Source organism: Symphodus melops (assembly GCF_947650265.1).
Source record: "Symphodus melops genome assembly, chromosome: 23".
Classification (NCBI taxonomy): domain Eukaryota; kingdom Metazoa; phylum Chordata; class Actinopteri; order Labriformes; family Labridae; genus Symphodus; species Symphodus melops.
Window position 1 is genome coordinate 6,379,994 of NC_136713.1, and position 14,240 is coordinate 6,394,233.

General features: G+C 41.3%; 1 long non-coding RNA gene across 2 annotated transcripts in view; it reads right to left on the reverse strand.

The window, feature by feature from the left end:
- Positions 1-6,112: 6,112 nt before the first annotated feature.
- Positions 6,113-14,240, reverse strand: part of LOC306818558 — a 107,398-nt gene continuing 99,270 nt past the window's right edge. For both annotated transcript variants that reach the window (XR_013778280.1, XR_013778281.1), the window contains 2 exons: positions 9,207-9,323; positions 6,113-6,452 (listed from right to left, as the gene is read on the reverse strand). This is a non-coding gene — a long non-coding RNA (uncharacterized lncRNA). The remainder of the gene's footprint in view (positions 6,453-9,206; positions 9,324-14,240) is intronic.

Consider the following 14,240-nt stretch of genomic DNA (forward strand, 5'->3'; position numbering starts at 1 on the left):
AGGGCAGCAAGACACATCTGCTCTTCCAGAGTTTTGAAGGTGGACTAGAAGTCCTAAGAGGCCAGAAGGGAGGAGGCAGCTCTCTCTGTTAGCATGCAATAAACTCTGAGGATGGGTCACCCGGAAGCAAGAACCTTTGAAGTGCAACCATCGCAGTGAAGGATGAGACAGCTGATCAGTTCATTTGAAGCAGCACATTCAAGCTTTTTACAGAGAAGTGAAAGAGAAACACCCACACACACACACACACACACCCACACAAATAGTGAGCGTGGGGAGCAGATGCTGCATCTGCAGCTCAGTGTTAATGCTGCACTTGGGAACTTTGCACATTAGTGGTACAAAATGTCACCAGCATAACATGAAAACAGAAGCGCGTGGTGTCTGGTGTTGTGTCAGCATCCAAATGTGCGGCAATAATGCAATTACATAACATGAGAACACAGGATTCCATTGAAGTTCACACAGCATGCGTGTCAGATTTAAAGTAGAGATTTTTGATTTTTCTCTTGGAGAGGAGAAGAGTAAGGGTTTACAGTGGGAGATGTACTTTTACGAGACATTCACTTTATGATTCAGCTGTTTCAATGTAAGAATTATTTTTGCAACTAACATAAACTCTTCTTATGTCTCTTTGAATTGAGAGCTTAGACTGTTTTTTTTTTAAAGGTTGCCTCATCACAAATTTGATCGACATGCCTTTTGATAATAATCTTTCAGAATCCACGGCAGAGATGTGGATCCAAGTTGCATGTCTTGGACTGTAGGCACGAATATGATGACTCTGAACTCGACATGACAGTATCATAAAGGACCCATCACTCGACTTGGAATTCTTTAACAATGACCATTGATGAAAATGGAATCGAAAATGGGTCTCGGGGAAACCTCTTGAAGTCTTGAAAAGTAACAAAATCCTGCAGTTCCTTGAACATAATGAAAAGCTTTTCTAAAACCATTGTGTAGTCTAACCTTGGCATTAGAAAGACAAACTTACCTCATCATCATCATGTAGAATTGAAAAAAAGAAAAAACAAACGTGTGTTACTCTTGTCAAACTAGCACTATCCTGCATTTGCATTTTGCCAGCAATCGAGTGTTCAGCATATAATGTTCTTTGAAAGTTGTCACATCATCTTCTCCACAGCAAGTTCCCTGAATAATGATTAGAAAATGAAATACATTAACTTTAGCCTAAGGCAACCTTACACATCCCCGTCATACCCTCTGTGTCATCTGCTTCGTACCGTGGGCCTGACCTGTTTGAGGACTTTTGGATTATAGCTGACGATCCATTTATATTTAAAAGCTGTGCTAGAAAACAGCTTGTGATGGCAGCCAATGACATACTTTGGGGCTTCAATGCCATCAAAGCAATAACATTTGCTCAGCTATGAGTTGTTTGAATTAACAGTGAGTTTTATCCATGTTTGGGTGTGCAGGACAGGTCAGTGTTGTTGGGCAATTTAGTAAAAGTAGAATCAATTTCTCAGTGAGATTCTGAGTGAGGAGTTTTCCAGAGAACAAAAGTTATAACATTAGTGCATACAAGTACCAGGACGCATTGCATATCTCTTTTTTTGAGTAAAGTAGATATTGTTATTGTTAGATATAGCCAGGTATTGTTCACCATCTAATACAGTACAATTTAATGGATGTTTTACCGTGGGCTGTTGTTAATCGGGATATGATAAAGTTTTTGTAATGAACAGATATAAAACTGCATTAATCATGTGCCATTTGTCCCCTTGCCCCGAATAATCTAGACATTGGCCGTAGCGTCTTCCCTCACAAGAGGATTCACAAGGCCACCTGAAAATTCAAAGACGGTGTGACCAAGAACCCGATCAACAAAAGCCAGTAAGTTCCAAAGATCCCTTCAGGATATCAGGTCAAGAAGAGGAGCAGACATAGTATCAGATCACCACCTGCAAGTCGCCACTTTGAATTGCCCCCTGTGGACAAATAAACCTTTTTTTTTTAATTGAAACTGGACTGAAGCAACAACAAACAGATGGAAGTTTAACATCTGACTTTTGAAAGAGAAAAGAAATGAGAACATGGCTAGATAGACGGCAGGTCTTGCAAGAACCAAGCAGTGAAGAAGAAGACTTCATGAGAAGATAAGGGAAGCCATCACAACAACATGTCAAGACCAAAGAAGCAATAATATTTATTTTTTTGTACTTTTTTGCTATCGATGCTGTTTATATTTCCAGTTTTTTGGAGCTGCTCTGACACCCACATTTCCCCCATTGGGGGATCAATACAGTTTGTCCTTTATCCTTTGAAAACCTTGAGGAACTTTCTCCAGACATTTAACCAGTGGCAACAGATTTACCTATCAACTATGGAAAGTCTACCAAGCTGGAAACCAAAAGTGCATGGTTAATAAATACTGGCATTTTCTCATCAAACAGGAAGCTTTAAAATGGAAACAGATTCAGATTTGCAAAGACAATATTGAATTCAACACCAAGACAAAACCACTGATATTTTCCTTGAAAAACAATTACAATAAAGTCAACCAAGCTTTTAGTCAGAACATCCACAACATTTTGCCATTATCGCCTGAAAATATTTCAAATTCTCCCACTGAAACTATAATTGCATCACTATCAACTGCTGCTGTGTAAGGATTTGCCAAACCTTCTGTTTATGTCAACAGAAAAAAAAAAAGATCATTTCGTATTTTCCCCAAGAGTCCCCATTATAAAGACATAATGTGGCTTTATATACTGACAGCGACATGCTGATTCAGTGTTCCCCCCTCTCCAAGCTCAGCGAGGAGCCATCAGAGCTGCACAATACAGCCTCCCTCTATAATGCTCCTCCTAATTATCCCGGGCTGGACTGGGCTGCAAACTGATTACGCCGGCACCGTGTTTAAAGGACTCTGGAAATGAAAAGGCCATGGTGAAACAAGCACTTTTGTCTCGTATAAAAATCAAGGCCGAAGCTCAAAGTCGATGATTGGGTGCACGGGTTGATTTTGTGGGGGATTGTTAAGGTTTACATTTGTCTAAATAAGTGTGTTCACTTCAATACATTCTTTTTTTTCACTGGTTAGATGCAAAATGAGTTTAACCAATGGCTGTATTGAATCACACATGTACATTCATCGGATCCTACTGCCTCAACATTTGTTAAAGAGACATTTTGGTATTTTTGAAGTGGGGTTGTATGAGGTATCGGTCAATACAGTATACAGCACATTATCTTAGCTATAGGAGATGCCACTCAGCATGGCCCACTTAAGAAGAGACATGAAAGCTAGGCTACAGGGCTATGCAAGAGTTGTTTTATCCACGTTATATATTTGAAGAAAAAAGTAGCTAAAAAAAACAGCATTGGAAAACCTCAAGGCACTTTACTTTTCAGCTGATGAGCTAATTTGTTTTAGTACGACTTCGGCAAACAGCATACATGTTCCTCCGCCTGAAGCGCACATATTAGCTTTAAAAGTATTAAACTATACCTTCAATGCAATAGCAGGTCATCTGATTGATTTAAAATCAACATTTGGGGTCGCCGGTAGCGCAGCGGCAGTGCGCGCGACCCCACGTATTGAGGCTCAGTCCTCGCGCGCGGGCGGCCCGGGTTCGCGTCCGGCCTGTGGCCCATTTCCCGCATGTCTCTCCCCACTTTCTCCCCCCTTCCGACTCTATCCACCTTCCTCCATCTATAATAAAGGCATGAAAAGCCAAAAACAAATCTTTAAAAAAAAAATTAAAAAAATCAACATTTAAGTGGAAATAAAATGACTATTATGCAGACCATTAAATACTCAATCTGAACGTAGTTTGTAATGGGTTCATGGGTGCATACTCATCTTATTTCAACAGGCTAAAACAGTTGATGTAAAGAGGACAAACCAATTTATAACCTTAAAAAAACCTGTTTAAATTAATCTTGGGGGGGTGCAGTTAGTTCGCCCTATGTATGGAGGTCTTGGAAGCGGTTCAAATCTGACATGTTGGTCTTTTCCCCGCATGTCGTTCCCTACTCTCTCTCCCGATTTGCAACACTATGTCTCAAAGAAAGGCATAAAAAAGCCTTCATGTTGCAATGATGTAGACTAAAAAAAAGAACGATGGCTCGGGCAATAATTAACCACAAAAAAACAACAACCCTCAAAGGCAATGAGGTAATTATTTCTGTTGCAGATTTCAAGAGGAGATTTTAGAGACATCACCTGACTGTTTAAGTCAAAACCTTTACAGTGACACAGCCCTGTGCTTTGGAAAAAAATCTGATCAAGTCACATCCTATTGTGTACCAAAAGCAGACAAGCAGCTGTCAAATGAAGCCGCCTTCATTGATCCGCTGAACTGCTCCTGAACATGACAGCAGGACTTCATCTTACTTCTGTTTCTTTGGCTTTCTTTCTTCTGTTTGGTCTTAAGTGTACTTTCTTTTTTTGCCGTAAATAGAAAAAGGTATGTTTGTCAGGATCCTGTAAATCCAGGCTGTGCTCTCTGCTCACGCTGCTCCCGACGCCGCCTATGAAAATAATCGAAAGCCGTGTCACCGGAGCCGGAAAGGTTAATCTTTGCAGACAGAGAGTGGGCAGTGTGGCTGAAGAGATAGACTTTGGAGTTTACTGCCCTGCTATTTGTCATACTAAGCCCTTTGCTTTAGACAAGGCAATGGACACCTTGATCCGCTTAAATTGACTGTCAACATAAATGCAGCGTTGGGGGAAAAAATAAAAAGGAGTTACACTCCCAACCTTTCTGCGCCTATAACGTCGTGGAGCAGACGCTGTGTTGGACGGAAAGGTCGAAAGTGTGTCGACACCGCACGAGTTAAGACAGCTCACAGAAATGAGTTTGAGATCCATAACAAGCCCTTAAGGCCTACAAACCCAGCACACTTGACCTGAGCTCCCACACACTCCCTCTCCTGTGAAAGTAATTGGGGAATAAAACAGCAGGGAACTGTTAATTCCACAAGAACAAGAATAGAAGAAGGCTTGTTGTTAAAGCAGATTTTTTTTTTTTCCTGAGGCCTGATGAATATGGGATTTTTGGAGTCGATATCAAAATCAATATCAGGGTGGAAAACCAAAAATTATACAGATGTACCACTCAATATATTTTTTAGATCTATGATTGATCTGAAGAGATATATGTTGATATAATTATTTATGTCGTAATCCCTCGAATGCAGTCATCAAACACTTGTGGAAAAGATTCAAAGAAAAACATAAACAAGGTCACTTACCTGGAAAGTAACTGCAGATGAACATCCATCATCGCTTGGCACTGAGAGTGATAATGCTTGCTGTAATGCATGTAGAGCATCCTGCTGGTGAATAAAAAGCTAGTTCAAATTCAATGACAGTCAAATAAAATGCTATTTGACTGGTAAATAACTCTAGTAATATCCCCACATATTTTCAAATATTATAGTCACTAACAATAATAACTGGAAATGCTGATATCAACTGATATTATTGGCTAGCTGATAAATCGGTCAGGCTCTTTGTTACTTACAAATGGGAACAAACAATGGGCTGAGGCAGAGGTGGTTTCATCAAACATTTTAAGGGGGGGTATTAACCATTAATAATGGATTAAACAGCAGAGAAAACCTGCTAAGAAGTTTTTCTAATTAACACTGGTTGTCTACCAAAAAGCCCCTCGTCTATAGCCTCTGAGCAAGGCAAACAGCAACCCAGCTGGTTTTCAAGCATACTTGTGAACTGGTTCAGATATAACGGATTCTACCCGACTTCAATAGCCTCTGCAATTTTCTTATAAACTCCACAAGCAGAAACGTGGTAAGTCCTGTACATCAGATACATTAGAAAGAGGGAGCAGGGTCACATGTGTTTCACTAGCCTTCAAACGCTCCAATTATGCATCCTCTCTGTCTTTGGCTCCAATTTTTAGCAAACGTGCTGAAACAGGTCTTTTGGAGATTTTCCCTTCATAATATCACAAATTGCATTAACCTCTCCCCCAGGTGAGAGACAAATCTTCTCCTTATTAAAAAAATCCCCCAAAGGCCCCACATTAGACTCACCTTATATGGCAGTGTTCAAAATCCACTGAGAATTTGGTTAAAAAAATGTATTTTTTATTTATTTTTTCTTCAGAAAGAACGGTTTTTGTGTTTTTTTAGTTAATCCTACAGGACCAACATGCCACTGGAAGTCACACCCTTATCCCCTTTGTGTCCTGACCTACAGAGACATCGGCGACACTCGGGCTTTCCCTTCGCCTTTGACCTCCTCTCCTCTTCCACATAACTGCACCTCAGAGTGGATACCTCGGTCTTCATGTGTAGATCTTTTGGGATCTGTTCAGTTCCCCTTCAGGCGTTTTGTGCAAGCCTCCTGAACTCCACGCTGTCAAGAGAATTTCCAGTTCCAGGAGAGACTCCTCTCCATCTGCCCGCTGATCTCCAGGTGGACTCTGCTGACATTTTGTTCATTCACTGGCAAACTACAGCAGACAGGGAGGAGAAAATGTGTCCAAATGTTTTACAGTTTCACATTATGAAGCCATTTTATATAACGTTTGCCTTAAGCATTAACTCAACCTTGCATTTTTCCTTACATTGCAACAACGCATCATGGGCTTTTATCTTTAGTTCAGGACTTTCTTTATCAACTTTGTATAGAGGAAACTATGTGTCGGGTATTATTGAAATGATGTTTCAGCTCCTTTGAGACAGTGTTGTGTAGCTCAGACACTTTTACCCTTTCATTCATTTGAATTCATCCTTTCAAATGAATCCATACAGCAACTTATCAAAAGAGGAGCAAGAGCAGTGCTATAGAAGTCAAGAAAAGATGGGAAGTCTTTTTTGCTCAAATTTCTCTAGTTAAGCCTGTATCCCACACGAGCTGAACTTTGGCTGGCAGTTGGCGGGGTCACTGTCTGACTTCTTGTCTCTAAGCTATCTGCACGAGCCTCGCTGGCCTGATGTAATCAAAACACATTTACAGAAAAAAGGAAAACTTGCCTGAGTCGTACTAGAGTTTGAGTCATTCGGAGGTCCAGAAGTTACTTAGTTTAAAGGTGACCAATTTGAGTTTAAGTGGCACATGGAACCCAAGGCAACCCCTTGCTTGTGCTACTTTCATTGATTTATTAAAATGTAGGACTTCAAAAAAACAAACTCAAGAAAACTCAATAGTATCACTCTTAATGAAAAGGGAATCATTCTCAGAGACTCCTTCATCTCTCCCTCGGGGTTTTGTCATCAAACTTTGTCTTTATCTACGGATCAAACTACCCTCATTGATTGAAGCTTTAGTCCTGGACATTGAGCACAGGATTTACATCAACAGTTAGCGTTGTTCACATTGTGATTATTTATTTATCCCGCCCGAGAGCTTTTTGGGAATGCAGCAGAAATAGAAAAGAATAAAAGATCACAAACCCTTTTGTGTTGATTGTCAGGAGTGAGGAACCAAAAAAAAGAGGACTGGGTTGACAGTGTTTTTGGGAAAGAAGGGAGGGAGGGAGGTTGTTTTTTAAATTCTGCAAGAAAGAATCCAAAGTCTTGCAGGGGTAAATTGAGAAAGTCGTGTCCTATTTTGCGACTTGCTCGTAATGTATTGTTTAAGGGGGTGGTGGTGGTGGGAGGGGTATGCATACTGGAACAACTTGTGCCTGGAGTGAGTACTGTAGATTCCAAGCATACATCTCAGTAGGCCGATTCTATTCAGCAAAGGTAAGCAGTACAATACACCACACAGGTTGAGGAGGTCTCAAATTGTTTGAGGCAACCTCATAAAAGATGGGAAATTGTGTTGGTTTTTCCAGCTCAAGGTGAAGGACAAGGTTTGGTTGGAGCCACGATACTCTGCCAAAAGCAATTGGTTTATCACACTGATCTCCTGTGGTGCTTGTATTGTGGATTACCATACGTAAAAAACAAAAAAAAAACAAGGTTAAGTTAACAAAACACAAGATTGAAATTCATGGAATCTTTTTCAACTCTGCTAAATGGATCATGACCTCGCGGCTGTTTTTTCAGAGCCATTTGCCTGTCTGTTCACATGCATTCTCGTGGTGAAAAATGGTTTCATTTCATGTAAACGCTGCATGCTTGAGTCTCTATTTAAACAGCTGAATTTGGAATTAATTTCAATTAATGCAGATGTATTTCCTCAGCCGTGGACCAAGTTATCATCTTGATTAATTTACTTGTTACGGCGACAAATCATATCATTTTCCGCGTAAGAATAATGCAAAGCTCCTTATTGATTCTTCTGGCTGTTGCCTTCCAATTCAAGCAAGCTAAAGCCATCTTTTACAATGGAGCCAACCCTCTCAGAAACATAAAACACAAGGGATAAAAACACCCAGGCTGAGGAAATTCCAACGAGAGCAGCGGACAGGGGCAATAAGTTCAGCAGGGAAATGTTCAATGGACTATTGAATAGTGTCATTAGGAGTGGATTGCGCTATTTGCAGTGCTTCAAAGCCGGAGACTTGCTTTTAGGGTCACAGGATAAGTGCACCAGAGCTCAAAGAAGTGTTTGGTCGAGAAGAGAACTGATGCTATTTAGGTGTTATGGTGAGCCATTTTACAGGGAGAAAATTATTGTAAGTGGGCTTTCTTTTTTCTAAGCATTTTGCAGCACGAGAGAGCAGTTTCCATGACACATTTTATGCTTTCCTTTTTTTTTTTTTTTTACAGCTCCTTATTTTTCCCTTCTCCATGTACAAAAGAGGGAAAACAAACAAAAATCATAATTCAACTTCCAGTGTCTGACTGGGGAGGTAGTGGAAAGTCCAATCCGATTGTGATTAAAAGACATGACAAACAACCTCCTTGGAGTTTTAACGCCGTACGTCGCTTTCAGTGATGTTTGCATTGTTTTCCGTGTGGCTTAATCAAATGTCAGCGGCAAAGCATGGGGATTGGCTGATTGTGGCCTCGGTATCGGTATTACGGCCTCCAACAGTGAAAGAGTGGAAAGTATTATCCGCTCGAGTCTTGTTTATTTATTATAAAAGGGTAATCTGTATTGAAAAGAAGTCAGAGCTGCAGACTTATCAGATAGTATGTTATTATTTTTATCCCCTTTCCCTCATAAAAGCCTTAAACCTTTCGAAACACTGGGGATATTATTTGAGTTTTGCCAATAAAAATGTACTTTTTAATTTTAGCAGCATAAAAAACAGTATTGGAATATTTATAATCCATAAAAATAACTCAAATGTGTATTTCCCATATCTTACCACTTGGTGAAGAATGTCGAGACTGATGTAGAAGAGGAGATCCCAGATGTGATCTTTTTATGTGGTTAAACAAAGATTATTGAGCACCGTCCTTCAAGGCGTCTCCAACCCAAATAGCTGCAGAAGGAAAAATGGAATGCACAGGTCAAACATAACAGACCTGTATGACCCATTGCTCATAATGTACATTATACTTCACAAAGCTATTGCTTTCTTTACATTGAGCAAATGTTTTTCGCCAACGTTACCACATAAATGATCAGAAAATCACTTCAGCGTGTTTTGACCAATACCAGGTAAAGTGTTTGAAATAAGAAGTTCAGGGAAAACACATACGTGATGCTATTCACTTTTAATTTGGTTGAGTTACTCTGATCCTGTATTTGATCATGTCTGTAAAGCCCTCTACTTCAGCCCTGCTCACAACAGGCAGACTCAGAGGGGCAGAACAAACACCTAGCTGTGGGAATGTCACCCACCTGGGGGAGGAGCTACTGCCCTTTGTGATGTCATGAGAGGAAAACCTTCAAACGACCTGTTTAAGCACACATTTTTTTGGAAAAGTGGGGAAGGCAAAAAATGTAGAGGATGGACTTTTTTTCTTCATTGTGAGGGTTGTTCACAGGCTATGGACACAAAACATGGTAAAGGTTATTTTGCATAATATGTGACCTTTAGAGGGAACTGTATGTCTTAATCAAAGAGACAGTCTAAGGGATATAAAAAAAGCAACCTTTTTCCTTTTATAAAATTAAATGTTTCCATACAGTCCCTTATTTTCCTACCATACTCAAAAGGACCTAATACAAACTGAGGAAACCAATTTTTCACATGCATCAATGCACCATTCAGTGCTTCCCCCAGGAAACAAACTGTGCACTGTGTTTAGCTGACAATTGTTTGGTAACCATCCACATATGGTACATCAAATTAACTGACTTCCACATTGTTTGCTATTAGGCTTATAAAATGTCAGCAACAATGTTGCCGGATTTGGTGAACGTTGCCTGTGTCGGAGGACCTCTAACCGCAGAATAGCTTTATAGCATAATCCGCTGAAGTCTTGTTTACCATACAAAGCAAGCACTCTCCTCGGAGAGCTTTAGAGAATGCTCAGGAAAGAATGGATGCAGTGACTCTGAATGCAGCTCTTCACTTGTCAACATAACAGCCTCTCCAGAAAATTGCAGTGGCAAAATATGTAATTAGAATAATTGGCGGTGAACAGTAGGATGAGTGTTTGACAGTATATAATGTTTGGATGTATATTATTTGATCAACTCAGACCTACATGTTCACCGAGATGCAGTACTTGGGATTTGCAAAAGCCAAACTAACAAAGACATTCCATGACATCATGACGTCTTTTGACCAGGTATTACAACAATTGTCCGCTATTTGCTTGTAAATGGCCCAACAATGCTGTTTAGCCTATTTCTGATTCTCTAATCTGGGAATCCATCAACACGTTGTCTTATTGACTATAGAGGTCTTTGGGCCAAGGTTTAAATTTCTTAGTGTTTCCAGGCAAGCCGGCGGTTAAAAAAAAGGTTGCTATAATACAGACTTGTGTCTTCTACAGGAGCATATACCATCATTTCGTCCCTTAGATGGTCATAACAATACAGTTATTAATTTAATTGTGCTATGATATTATCTTAATGGGCACTAAAGAAAGAAAGGACTGAAGAAAGCAATGTGTTTTGGCCCCGTCAATAAAATATATCTTCATGAAAGTATTTGATAAACAGGTAGAATTGGCCAGTGGCTACCTTTACTTGAATAAAACAAATGAAGGCAGTTCTCTGCAGCGGTGGGTACAAGCTCTCTTTTCTTGTCTGCCTGTCAGTGAGAGGTTGAAGATCAACAGTCAGTGATTCGCTGCACTGAGTCGGAGGGGCCTTGATGGAGTGCAGCTCTCGTGTTCACTTGTGGTTGACTCCATTACTTCTCCATCTATAGGTGGCAGCGGGGGGAGAGGATCGCCAGCAAATTTGATCAGCGAGATTACAAACCACCCCGTACTAGATCATTTAAACCTCATCTCTGGTGCCTGCAAGGATCACGATACATTACTCCCTCTGCACGGTGTTCATCTATCAGTCCCCAGCTCCTCCCTCCCCTTCTTCTCCGAACTCCTGCTCTCCCAAGATCACACGAAGAAGAGGGGGATCTCTCTTACCAAACAGAGGTGGCGATCTCAGAGGGGTCAAGAGAATGTGAAGCACAGGCGACAGCGCTCAAATGGCGCTTTGAATGGGTGCAGATTCATCAAGCTGGGGTTGGCAGAAGGCTGTGAGGGGGTGGCCTCGATGGAAGCTGTCCGTGATGATAGACGGCCCTGCAAGTGTCTCTGAGCCCTCTGAGAGGACTCTGCCCTGGTCGCCACGCGGCAGAAGGACACATAATCTATTGCTGTAATTGGACAGCAGCAAAAGGGAAATCAAAAGTGCATTTGTGGACAAGATTAAACATTCCGCTCGGAGATATATCACAACCAAGCATCGTTTTTTTCCCAGAACCGTGTCGAATCAGTTACATGTAGTAGCTGCATGTTTGATACATGCTTTATAGATAACACAGTGACAGTTTTACAAACATCATAAGGTAAGTGGACCCAAGTGGGAATCGTCCCAATAAACCAAGTGGATTTGTGGCTTTATTTGTAACATAACTCAAGCCATGTAAAAGGATCATGCCGGGATAAGTGTGTGTGTGTGTGTGTGTGTGTGTGTGTGTGTGTGTGTGTGTGTGTGTGTGTGTGTGTTGGATTCATATACAAGTCCATTGATACATACACATGTACCATCATTTAAAAAAACTATTCCAAAGCACTCCACAAGTAGGCAGAGCAATTAAGAGTGCAGCTTCCACTGAGGGTTGTCCATGGAAATAATTTATTCAAACTACATTTGATGAATGTAAAGTTATATAAAAAAATAAAAATTAGGAAATAGTTATCTTGATAAGAAAATCAAAACTCTGTGTATTACTAACATCATGTCAATGGTTTTTAGACGTTTATTTAGTCTTTCTCCATTGGGTTAGCTTTTATTGTAACATGCACAACTCCCAATGTTTACATACTCTGTGCATGCATCAGTCCGTTTCTCCAAATGACTACATGATCTGGAGTCTGAAAATGGTGTCTTGAAATTGATTGGAAGCTCATGTTTCACTTCCTGTCTGGCTCGATCTATCCAGGCACACTCCGGAGATGGTTAGCTGTGCTCGCTGTGGAAAGAGTTGCATCGACTAGAGTGGCAGCGAACAGCCACGGTGCGCACAGAGAATGTGGGGTATGAACTCAAGAGGTACCTCGTCAGTGCTCGAGACTAGGTCCAGCTAGACCAACGCCATATTTTGGTCCACATCAGAGCTTGAACCGACGACACTCCGAATCCCAACCCAAGTCCCTAGGGACTGAGCCAGACTGCTGCCCCCCTCTTCCAACGATGTGCTGTTTTAATTGGGACGGGAACAATCCGCGTGTACGTGGCGACATCCAAAAAAACAAAAATATAACTCGCCACCGCATCCTCTCAACTCATCCTCTGGAGAAACAATTATCATCCTTTACTGGGACTTTTAAGAGCTGCTTAAGGGCCGAGCAGAAACAATGACAAGGACGTCTCCCTGTTTATGCAACTGTACGAATATTATATCTGCTCCCCGCTGTGAGGTCGGACTATAAGGCTGATTTGCCGCTGATGTTCGAGCCTTTGCTATTTTACCCTTTTTGCATCTCCCAGCCTTTTTTCGCTGCTGTTTGAGTTGATGCTGTCATTAGACTATTGGATCCTGTAGCCAAATTATAATGTGATCCCCCGCGTCATCTATTCTTCTCCTTCCTCTGAGCTGATGAATAGCTTAAGGTCAGACCATCAAATTAGTGGCTCCCATTACTCCCCAGACACTAATGGCATCTTTATGAAAGGAAAGATATGTAATCTCTCCAAAAGCCCTTTTGGAGACAGAGCAGTTTGTCTGTAGATGAAATGTGAGTGCAGTGCTCGGTGAATTGTAAAGTGCATGGGGAGGGGGGTGTTTGGTGTGAGCTGAGCCCACGTTCACTTTTTCCCTGAATTGTACACATAGTGTTTGTTTTAAATTCATCTCCCTCTGCTTGTTTTGGTCGGTTTATGTCGCTGCACCCTCCATGATTGGGTTACTCGTTTCTGTAAATGGAAGACAACAAATGACTGTGGAACAAATTCTGCTCAATATTTAATTCATGTAATCAATCAAGCTCAACTTTCAGCCAACTTGTTGGGGGTCGCAGGGCAGCTTGAGCAGCTCGCAGCTGTCATTAGGCGCCAGGCGGTTTACACCCTGGATCGGCCGTCATGTTTTTGGACTGTAGGAGGCTGGAGTAGCTGGAGAGAAAATATGCGTACAGCATGCAAACTACATGCAGAAAAAAGGCCCAATTCGACAAGGGATTAGGACTGAGCAATATGGACCAAAACAGGGGAAGTGACGGCTTTATGGAAGAAACATATATCATTATTTAGATACAAAAGAAACCATTTCCATGTCATCAATTTTGTTCTACCCTATTTCTTGTCTGAAAATAAATCGATACATCTAAAAAACTTGATATACGGCTCAGCCCTAAGTGGAATTCGGACCACAGTGCAGCCCTCCCAAAACATCAGACTACTTTTTGCAACTGGTGCAGGCTCCCCCTGCTGTCCATTATATAGAATGCAGGAAGGAAGGGACCGCTGCATTGGCTTCAGTATGGAATTGAGATCCTGCACGTGTTTCATATCTCAACTACTCAGCAGAGTTTAGAATCCACCATCTTTCTGCATTGGCCTGAGTTTATTAGAATTCCCTATCTCCCCCCCCCCCCCCCCCCCCGAGAGGCCGACACAGGATGGACTTGATCTCCCACCAGCGTCGAGACACAGACAAACACACAACCACAGTGGATGTCCATCACTGGGTCACAGCCTCAATCCATCACTGTCTGCTGCTGCTTTTAAGAGCAAGAGGTCCAAGTAGAAGATGGGAATGACTCAAGACGGT